Source organism: Nicotiana tabacum, chromosome 6, assembly GCF_000715075.1.
Source record: "Nicotiana tabacum cultivar K326 chromosome 6, ASM71507v2, whole genome shotgun sequence".
In the NCBI taxonomy this organism is placed as follows: domain Eukaryota; kingdom Viridiplantae; phylum Streptophyta; class Magnoliopsida; order Solanales; family Solanaceae; genus Nicotiana; species Nicotiana tabacum.
In genome coordinates, this window is record NC_134085.1 from 29,909,350 (window position 1) to 29,921,093 (window position 11,744).

The 11,744-nt window shown below is 35.2% G+C and overlaps 1 long non-coding RNA gene across 1 annotated transcript; it reads left to right on the top strand.

Annotated features, from left to right (window-relative positions):
- Window positions 1-6,283: 6,283 nt before the first annotated feature.
- Window positions 6,284-11,521, top strand: LOC107799795 (uncharacterized). The gene is made up of 7 exons (XR_001651215.2): window positions 6,284-6,455; window positions 7,774-7,928; window positions 8,760-8,969; window positions 9,130-9,222; window positions 9,301-9,352; window positions 9,487-9,842; window positions 11,296-11,521. It is a non-coding gene; the product is annotated as an uncharacterized LOC107799795 (long non-coding RNA).
- The last annotated feature ends 223 nt before the right edge of the window (window positions 11,522-11,744 follow it).

An 11,744-nucleotide genomic window follows, 5' to 3' on the forward strand; every position in this document is an offset into this window, starting at 1 on the left:
AAGGTCAATGACCATTATCGAAGGGGAAGAGGGGCGAGTTATTGATGGAACGCGACCGGGTTAAGTCAAAGGGGCGCTTGGTTTGGGCTACTGAGAGGTAAGATGAGATGGGCTAGGTATTTGGGCCTGATCTTTTGTCTAAAATAGTCTAAAAATTAGGCTACATATTAAATACACAAAATTCAAATTTTTTTTATTTATAGAAAATGACTAATAAAAATACTTAAAAATATATGCTATTATTGTAACTAGTGTAGTTACAATAGAGAAAATGCAAATATAATTATATGAAAATGAGAAAAAATATTATAAAATGCACATGGGTATAAATTGATAAATTTTGATGATTAATTAACTCTAAATTTAATTTAAAGGGATGATTAATAAATATTTGAAAAAATTAAATGCAAGAAAATCAATTTTAAAATATTAAAAAGTGTAGAAAATTATAGAAAATACATATATGACTCTTGTAAATTGAGTAATAATACAAAATGATATTTTAAAAGTGTATAAAATATATTATAAAGTATGAGTAAAAAATTGGGTATCAATAGCTTGCCCTTTTATCCAGGAATGATAAAAAAGTTGTCGGGCAAAAAAAATGGTGACCAATTTTGTCCGAAAAGCGAGGATGAAGTGTTTTTGAAAAAATGGGAGCCAAACCCTGGTTCCCGAGTTGCTTACATATCCCTAGTATTATAGGAATCACGACATATGTAGTTCTGGATATAACGACGAACGAAACAGATGGAGTTGTTATAAGGATGGTCATACTTTCCGAGGAAGGATCTTTTGGATAGGATAGTGTCACGAGTAACAAATAATTTCAGGTGCAACTATGAATGTGAATTTGGATGCTACGTATATTCAAGATAAATGTTTGGGTGGTTGTGGGATGGAAATGGTCATTGTTGGTTATTTGTTACATTTGACGTGATCAAAGGATGTGAATGTTGTGAATGGATACCAAAGAGAGAATTGCTCCTATTTGTAGAACGGTTACCTTCCGAGTTACGTACAAAGCATAAAACATATTGCGCACATATATATGTTGTTATTGCAGAAATTTAAACATGATGCATATTCCCTTTGGACCATGATAGCTGTCTTCAGACGATGAGGATGATGTTCTTTGACCATGACGTCCTGGGCCATGAAGTGTATGATAAGGGATTTGCAGGCCATAAAATGGTGTCCTCGGGCCATGAGGATGGTGCCTTGGGACAATGACGCCTTTGAACAAGTGATGCTTAGTCGTATGCGAGAGCACAACAATGTGGTGGTATTTCACCCTGTCCAGGTAAACAGTTATGCAGACTGGAAGGTTTGAGATGTGGCCAACATGGCAGGTGAGAAGGTTCTTCTCTAAGTGTCGCCTATGAAAGTCATGATGCATTTTGTGAAGAAGGGTAAGTTGAACTCGAGGTTCATTGGGCCGTTTGACATCTTGTAGAGAACTGGAGAGGTTACTTATAGGCTTGCATTGCCTCCTAGTCTAGCTGGGGTACATTCGGTATTTCACGTTTCCATGCTTTGGAAGTACCATGGAGATAGGTGACATGTTTTAGACTTTATCACATAACAACTTGATGAGAATTTGACATTTGAGGAAGAGTCAATGGCTATTATGACCTGAAGGTTCAAATGTTGAGGTCTAAGAGTTTCCCTTCTGTGAAGGTGCATAGGAGAGGTGATCCGATTGAGAACCCTCTATTTCTTACAAATAACCAATAGTGAACCTTGTTGAGAGTTTTGAGTAATCCTGTTTGTATGCCTCTAGTTGAGAAGCCTCTATTCCTTACAGCCTTAAAGGTTAAGTGCTTAGATTTCAATGTTGCTTAATTGATCTAGCATATAGTTTGTCACTCGTATTATTAAGGCTAGTTTGGTATTCAAATGGGTAGGTAAGGCAGTCATTTATGCCTAGTATGTTGGGCCTGCTTTTTGTACTGGAGGTCTGAAGTACACTGTCCGCACCTGGAGTTTGGGCATGTTGTCCGCATGATGTTCTAAGCCTATGCGAAGGCCCAGATGTTACGGGGTTATTCTATATGTTGTAATTGGGCCTATAAGTATTCAATGTGGTTTGTAATAAATTGTAAAACTGAGTGATGGGGAAATTAGTAAATATGTGGGCTTGGGTATTCTAATAATTGCAAGAATGCGTAGAGAACTTGTCGATAGGGTGTAATTGCTTGTCTGTTATTTGTTTGATGTGCTTTATTTCTATAAACTAATAGAAATCCTGCCTATAGGAACTTAAGCACTTCACTTGCTTTACATATCCTATTCCCGCACACTATCAGAAACATATCTATAAGAACCTATGTATTTCACTTGTTAACATGCTTACTTCTATGCACTATTAGATAGCATGCCTATAGGAACCAAACATCCTTCATTATTTGCTCAACTGGTGCAATTGTAGTATGATTATTAGTTAACATGCCTATAGGATCAGGTTAAGTAATTAAGATATGCTTCCGCCAATACTCATCTAGATACCATGTCTATAGGGCCTTAATTGATTAACTAATTTGCTGTTTGTTCTTCTTATCACACTGCCGCCTGGAAAACATGCCTATAGGAATAAGCACAACAAATCTGTGTTCAAATACCAATTATTAGAGAACCTCCTATAGGATACTGTTACTCGTTTAGAAAGCATGCCAATATGATAAAAAAATGAGTAATTTTGAGTTTTCCAATAGCTTCACTGCCCCAGGTGCGAATCACTTACAAATCATGTTTATAAACTTTTTTTATAACAGTTTCAATCTGTAATTTCGATAATCTGAAGAGCAGCACTACCCATGAGATGTTTTTAAACCTTTGTGGTCATATAGAAGACGTGCCTATAGGTTATAAATGACTCCAATACATCTCGATTTTAAAACTGCCTATTGCAGAATCTGAAATCTGTTCGCATGCTTTTGTTGCTTATCTGTGAAAGCTAACTTGAGCCATTCATTACTATTATGTGTAGTCCTACTTATTTTGGATGTGTGCCTAGTTTTATCATTTTTAGCACCCTAAGTAAAGACTATAACCACCCAAATAATAGGTCCAAAGCCTCCTGAACCATAAGCACGGGACGAGTAGTGCACACATAAATACAACCTAGAATTGAACTAGAGCATTTTAGGTAAGCAACTTCAACATAGTAATCAGGTAGCAGGAGATGATAGTCTGTGTCTGGTGAATAATATGAGTAACCCCTAGCTTAAGGGAGTTGTGAAAATTATTTATGTTGCACAGGATGATCCTTTAGGCTAATAAACATAGGATCCCTCGCCCCAATATGGCCATCGCTCGCATCTTTGTTTCTTCAGACTTAGAATAACTTAGATTGTACTTTGTAATCTCCAATGACTTGTACTCATAATTTATTAATGTATTCTTTAATTCCTTCATACGTGCAATCTTCTTCACACTTGTTTTGTATTGTAGTCAAATATTTGAATTCCCTACTTTCCTTTAATTTACTTGGTCACATAGGACAATTATAATCTAATAATCCTACATAGCATTAATTTTGGTCGGGACCCATAGTTATCGACATCGAAGAGTGACTAACACCTTCTCTTTGAGGTAATTTGAGTCTTTACCCGATCTTTCCTGACACAGGCTAGTTAAAACAAAGTTATTTGCAAATCGGTGCCCTAACGCACCTTAAAAATCGTTGGGTGGCGACTCTTCTCTTTTAACACCCATTTAAAAGAAATTTCACACGTAGAACCCCTGGGGCGCGACAACGGGCTAGTTCGGAATTTTGAGGCCTGCAAATGCAAACTACAGTTCGCAAATGCAAATTGTGCCACTGTCCCTCATATTTCCGACAACCCCCATGCAAATTATGCCACAATCCGCAAGTACAAACTATGCCACAGTCCCTCAAATGCGAACAAAAGCCTGCAAAAGCCTCACATTTTGACACACCCCATGTGCGCAAATGCGATTCTAGCTTCACAACTGTGAAGTTGTACTAAACGTTGAGGGGTCGCAAATGCGACAAAGATGCTCACAAATGTGAATGCCCAATCTCTGCAGAAGAGAACCTGCCTCGCAAATGCGAACACACCCATCCCAAGCCCATTTCTCAAATGCGATACATTGACCGCTAAAGCAATGCTCAAATTTGCGGGCAGGACCTTGCACATGCAAGATCTACACATCCATACCAGAAACAGCTGTTATTCAGCCACTCCAAAACATCCCAAAACATATCTGAAACTTCACCAAGACCCTCGGGATCCAATCCGAGCATCCATAGAAGTGAAATAACATCATACAAACTCGCTCACTAACTCAAATTATCAAAATAACATCAAATATCAAGAATCAATCATCAAAATGCATTATTTTCAACTTACAACTCAAATATTTTCCAATTTTTACACAATGCGCCAAAATGCACTTGGGTCACCCAGGACCCCAAACAAATATGCATACAAGTCCAAAACATTATATGAACATACAGAAACAGTCAAAACACTGATCCAATGTATTTACCAAAATGTTGACCATGGTCAACTCTAGCCTCATTTTAAGTAAAAAATCACTTTTTCTTTAAAATATCACATAAAAACTTTTCGAAAAACAATACGGACCATGCACGCAAGTCATATTACATCAAATAAGTCTATGAGAGGTCTCAGAACATAGAAGTAAAGAATATTACTCAAATCGACCTATCAAGTCATCACATTCTCTATCTCTAAAAGAAACATTCATCCTCAAGTGGACAGAGAAATATACATGGACTGGTGAAAAGGTGTAGGTATCTACTTCGCATGTCTGACTCAGAATCCCACGTAGCCTCCTTAATCGGATGACCTCTCCTATGCACCTTCACAGAAGGGAACCTCTTATACCTCAACATTTGAACCTACGGGTCTATAATAGCCATCGACCATTCCTCAAAGGTCAAATTCTCATCAAGTTGTACCGTGATGAAGTCTAAAACATGTCACCTATCTCCATGGTACTTCCAAAACATGAAGATGTGAAATACCAAATGTACCCCAGCTAGACTAGGAGGTAATGCAAGCCTATAAGCAACCTCTCCAGCTCTATACAAGATCTCAAACGGCCCAATGAACCTCCGACTCAACTTTTCCTTCTTCCCAAAATACATCATGCCTTTCATAGGCGAAACTTAGAGAAGAACCTTGTCACTTGCCATGTTGGTCACATCTCGAACATTCCAGCCCGCATAACTCTTTCCATGGACTGAGCCGTACAAGGCTTCTCCTTAATCACCATAACCTTTTCGAAAACATCACGGACAAAATTAGTTCCGAACAATCTAGCCTCGCCGGGTTCAAACAAGCGAATCGGGTATGACATCGCCTCATATATAAGGCCTCTTATAGAGCCATCTAGATGCTCGACTGATAGTTGTTGTTGTTGTAGGAGAACTCCTCTAGAGGTATAAACTGGTCCCACTGACCCCTGAAATCCATAGAGTATGCCTGCAACATGTCCTTCAAGATCTAAATAGTGCACTCAGATTGTATGTCTGTCTGAGGATAAACATGGTACTCAGCTCGACATATATGCCCAACTCACGCTGCATGGATCTCCAAAAATTGACTGTGTACCCCAGTCAAAAATGATAAATATGGGTACACCATGCAAGTACATAATCTCCCCGATGTAAATCTGAGCCAACCTCTCTGAAGAATAGGAAGTCATCACCGGAATGAAGTGTGCGAACTTAGTCAATCTGTCCACAATAAACCAAACAACGTCATATTTCCTAAAGGTCTGTGGTAAGTCTACCACAAAATCCATAGTGATGCACTCCCACTTCAACTCTATTATCTCCAATGTCTGATGCTCGTACTTTACTTGTTAGCAATTCAAATACCTAAAGACATGACTGACAATATCTTTCTTTCATTCTGCGCCACCAATAATGTTGTTTCAAGTCGCGGTACATCCACTACAAGAAAAAGCCTTATCTGCGACCAACATTTTGGGACGAGTTAATAATCCCATCTCTAAAAGTATATGTATTGGGATGACATTATATTGTGGTCCTTAATTTTATATTCTATAGCGAAGGTACTAAATCTTGTCCCAAAAGAAATTAATAACTGGTCCCAAATGATATTAATAGTGCCAACAGGGGCGATTGGTGGGAGAACTGCCGCTAAATATAATATTAAAATATTAAAAAATTATTATTTTCTAATTTTCTAAAAAATAGGCACCAAAACTAATATACTAAAACTAAAAATTCCAAAAAATTAAAAGAAACTCTCTGTTTTCCCAAAACAAAACTCCCAGCTCTGCCCTAGTTTCTAAACATCCACACATATGTCGTCTGCCTAGATCTCTATTCACAACTCAAGATCTGTGTTTTCTCAAAGTAAAGGTTGTGAATTTGTTGGTTTGTGAATCGCAGGTCTACCTAGTTTTCAACCTCGCTCGTTTGCGAATCCCAGGTATGCCTCCTCTTCTGAGTTGCTCTGTTTCTTCTATAAGTTGGAATTCGCTTTATTGCTTCGTTTTATTCAACTTCTTCTTCTTCCTCTTGTTGTTGTTCTTCTTCTCTAACATTAAATTTGATTTCTCTGAAGTGTATTCAAGTTTTTAGCATGTGTCTGAATATTATGTTTCATACAAAGTGAATATCGAAAAAGCAAATTATTTCATGAATGACAGATTTAGTTTTATGTTATGAGTGTTGAGATATAATTTTAGTGTATTCGATGAAGGAACAACAGACAGACCATACGGCCATTGTTTACTTACAAGTATAAGCAAATATCCAAAAAAGTAATTCGATAAGATTCAGCCAAAAAAAGAAAGAAATCACGAGTTAAGGCTTTTATTAAGCTCGTTAATTGCAATCATATTATGCCGACTCGTTATACACTTGATGTAGATCTGAAGGATGTTGTTAGTGTAGATGTTCTTCAGTTTCGTGATAAGAAGGTTACTGCTGCTAAGAAAGCTATAGCTCGGCTTGAGGAAAGGTTTAAGACCGGGAAATATCCTTGGTTTTTTACTAAGCTTAGGTTCTAATCTCTTGATTTTTACTTTAAAATTGAGGTTTTGTCTCTGTTATTGAAGAGATCAACAGGAAATATTGTTATTATTGTCTAATAGGAGTAGTTAATGTGAGTTTGTTTTGTCTTTGAACAATTTCTTAAAATGAAAAATATCCAGATTTGCTTTTTAAAAAAATTATTGTTACTCCTATTGAAAATTTTATTTTACCTCTGAAAAGATTTAAAGTAAATGCATTTATATCGTAAGACATTTTAACAGTGTATTCACAAATATATTTCTTCCAAATAACTTATCTAGGGAAATATGAGTGTTTGTCTATAAGAAGAAAGAAATAGCAGGGAACATGATTATGATACATGTTAAGAACTCAGGGTAATTCACTAACAAGCAGACTTTTTAGTTGCAAGCGATATTTTGGATGATCTTTTGTCGTAAACTATATTGTTTGCACTTTTTTTGGATGTAAGTACTTACTTCGATCTCGGGGCGGGCCAGAAGCAACCATGTATACATGTTTTAGGAATTAGCATCTTAATTACAAGTTAATTTATAATCTTTTATTTATCTTAGTGCCAACTGATTGTACATTGCAATGCATTAGCTGGAAAAAAAGGGAGCCTAATCTCCTAGTGCAACCTTAGAGTTCAACACACAGTTTTGTGCATTTGATCGTAATAAGTATTGCGTATCTTAGTATTTTTCTTATTCTTTATCTTTTTTTAATCTAATTTTTATCTACTCTCCAAGGTTATGGCACCTAGTAAGCAATGGATGCAACTTGTTGATACTCGACTCGATGAAGCCTACTCAATGGTGTTAACCTTGTGTCTTAGTAGTTGAAGTAAAATCAACATATGAAAACAAAAATGTTTTTTTCTAGAAAAGATAGCACCTCCAAACTGGTAAGTCAATCCTTCTAATTTCAAATTCAAAAAGATGTGGTTTTGCAAAGTTACTTAGTGAGGGATGTCCATACTTCTTACTTATGCGAAAGCTAGGGAGTCTTAGAAAGAACATTACTGCTAGCAGTAGAAAGAGGTATTTGGCAAGGTTGATGCAAAAATAAGCAAAGCACTATATGAACTGTTAGTAGTAGAGCAGACGTCTGTCTTACACAAGCTGAAAAAGATAAAAGACTGAATCTGAAATTGAACTGCCAAGGAAATTAGTATTAAAAATAGAGTTGCCTACAAAAGTAGATTGTTTCATCTGGGCTGCACTTTTTTTTGAAGCTTGTTTGACTCAGAACCTTTGGAAAAGGAATATGCAACCAATAAACAGATACTACAACATCTCTATGCTTGGTCTTTCTCTTTTTCAATGAAATACTTGTTTACAATATGTATGAAGGTTTGGGTTTGTATCATTTTTTGTACTATCACTATTATTCAAGTCCATCTGAATGTGTAGTCCTAAAGATATTGTTTTGTTATTTATGTTATATTCATCATGTTCCGGAAGATTTGTCATTTATGTTATGAAAGATCCCAAATAATATGTATTTTGAAGATTTTATCAAATGGAGTTTTGCATCGTCTGCTCTCTAGCTGTACTTTCATGCAATAATAACTAACAATATGGAGCAGCTTATCAAATTTAGTGCTTGCATATTAGTTTGAACAGTGCATTATTTTTCCACACCAGAAAATTTCTATGATCATCATGATCATATTTGAACAGTGCATTATTTATCTTGTAATGCATTAACTCAATGGATATTTTGATTATTGTAGGATAAATTTGAGAGTGTTGATATGATTGATCATCATGATATTATATTGGGATGGATGAAAGAGTTATGGAACAAATGGAGAGGACACTTGCATGCTAAATATGTGAAGGATAAGCTAATCTATCAGGCTCTTAAGAATATTCTAAAGGGAGTAGACAAGAAAGAATGAGAGTGGTTAGTAAAGGAACATTTTTCTTCAGAAAGTTTTCAGGTATGCCCATTGATTTAATATTCTATTTTGCCAAAGCATCTGTAGTTTGATTTCCCTCCCTAGCACCATATATCTTTTTTCTGCTATACCTAGAATCAAACCTAAGTATACTATTTAAGTTTATTATAATAATTATATATAAGCTTATTGTTTCACAAAGGCGAGAAGCATCAGGAATGCAGCAAACCGATCTAAGTTGAAAATGCTTCATCATATTGGTAGCAAACCTATTCGCGAGATAATTTATCAAAAGGTATTATCATAAAATCTCTATTTTTTTAAAGAAAATATTTACGAGGTGTCTTTTGACATGTTTGCCTTTGATGTGAAGGACGGAAAAGACTGCAATCCACCAGATTTGGCAATAATTATCTTTGAGATTGGTAAGAAAAATAACAAGCTTGTTGAACCTAAAGCAACTGAATAATATGTATATTCGGAAAATTAAATAAGTAAATTAATTAAAATGATATGGATTCTGGTATAAAATATTTCTTCGTATGTTTTGTAAGGTCAGATTGAAGAAATAGTTCAATCGGATCCGTCTCTACCTAGCATAGAGATAGTAGAAAAATATTGTGGACCTCAAACTTGTAGCCATGTATTGGCTTTGGGGGTGGAGTAACGGCGAATGACATGAAAGGTGGCACTTTTTCAAAGGTTGAATTACTGTCCGCGCTGCGTTCAACTAGAGAGGAAAATAAATCTTTGAGTGAGGAAAACAAATCCATACATGATCACTTGTCTACCATAGAAGATGAGATGAAAGAAATGAAGAAAATAAAGGAATTCTTTGCTGCTCAACAATCACATGTCTCGCCTACGACATCGCTCGTTTCAACTGAATGATCACTTTTTTTGTCTACTGATCAAGTTAGTAACCATAGACCTTGTTTTTAATTTTTTTTGTTGATTTTTATAGTCATTTCTATCTTATTGCTATCTCTGTTGCATACATGAATTTATATTCCTTCAAATTAAAAACTATGGGCAGACGCACTCAACTCAACTGGTACAAATAGAAAGGCTCGTCCACTGAGTAATGATGCTAGTGAGTAAACTACGAGTTTTATACTCCTGTTTATCTGTCATGTTTGGTGGAGGAAAATTCCCTTCAAACTCCCCAAATAGTGGTTCCTTTTTTGTAGCAGATGCTCTTAGGAAATTAGGAAGAATATTAACTCATATGTAAGTTGATGCAGAATTAATACTATTCTGAATTAACTTTGCCATGTTTTGTGACTCTAAGACTAATTCTCATTTGTAGTAGTATTAACTAGACCAACTATGTTGAAAATACTATTCTAAAAGAATTTGGAGTGGGGAAGCTCTTCACCTTCTTACATAAAGATAAGTAAGACAAGAGGGGAAAAGATGAATAATCTCGTAAAGTTCAAAGCAAATTTGCAATTCCTTGCAGCAAAGTAACTGGCACAAAACTTTCTGGCAAATGCCAGAGGTCTTGTTCTTATAGTTTTTGTAAGTTGATCAAGTGTTCATGAATTGCAACTTCTTTTACAAAGGAGTAATAGTTATGAAAACTAAAAGAAGTTGACTGGATTTTGCTATTCCTTTCATATCCTTCTAGTAACTCGAAGTTCTGGTTGACTCGAAGTAACTCGAGGTTGACTGAGAGGAGAATTATTCTGGTTCCACTATCTTAAGAGGCAAAGTTGGAGTTACTTTGATTGTTTGCCACCATAAGATATCTAGAGAAAAACTAAGACACATCATGCCACGGAATTCTTCCCTACAAGTGTCTATAGCAGTAATATTATCAATAAAATATTTTTGAAGTGCAATTACTTTGTCTGCCTTTTTTGCTTCTGCCATTGATTTTAAGTCCTTGTGTAGGTTCATGTACAAATAATTAGTTGTTTCTTGTTTCAAGATTCATGTGTGACTTGTTACTCGAAGAGCCTAAATTGTCAATTCCAGCAAATTTTGATGAAGAATGTAGACTTTAACTTTGGAAAAGGCAAAAAAAACATACATAGCAAAATAAAAAGGAAGAAGGAGAATATATTCAGTTAGTTGCACTTGACGCGACACATGATATGTTCTGGTGAAAGTAGCTGGACTTATATAAAATAACAAAATAAACCTTCTCCTCTTCTTTTAATATGGAATCGAAGTTTAATTTACCGTTCCAATACTTTTATAATTAATTTTCTTATATTCTTGTAGCCTTGTTCATGTTGTTGGATAATACCTGATGAATTTAGACTGTTTTTAGGGTAAACGATTTAACCATTTCTAGTATAAATTTACATATATTATTTTATCAATAGTTATTTATCTTTTTTTCAAAATTTTGTACTTACAGGTTTTGAAGATTGAAGCTACAACTCAAGATACATGTTTAAAAGAAACACAAGCTCATTATTATTTTTCTAGGAATGTTATGTAAAACATGATATCATAGTCTAGCTCAGGATGTTAGCTATCATTTTTTGCTAAGGTGTTGAGAAAATATTGAAACTAAAATCATGGGATATCAACATTGTAATTAATAACTTTTTATATAGCAATTTGATATTTATTGATAAAAATTAATGTTTTGTGACATCGAGCTTTAATATTACTTGTGGTTAATAAGAAACCAGAAATATGGTCGTTATAGTTAATACAATTATTTTAAATAGGGACCAGTGCTGCTCGTCTCTAAAAGATAATCTACGACCAGTTAAAGGTTGGTCGCTAAAATTGGTTAACGACCGGAAAATGTATATTTTCCATAATATATTTATCATCTATTAGGGAGGAGAAGGCTGG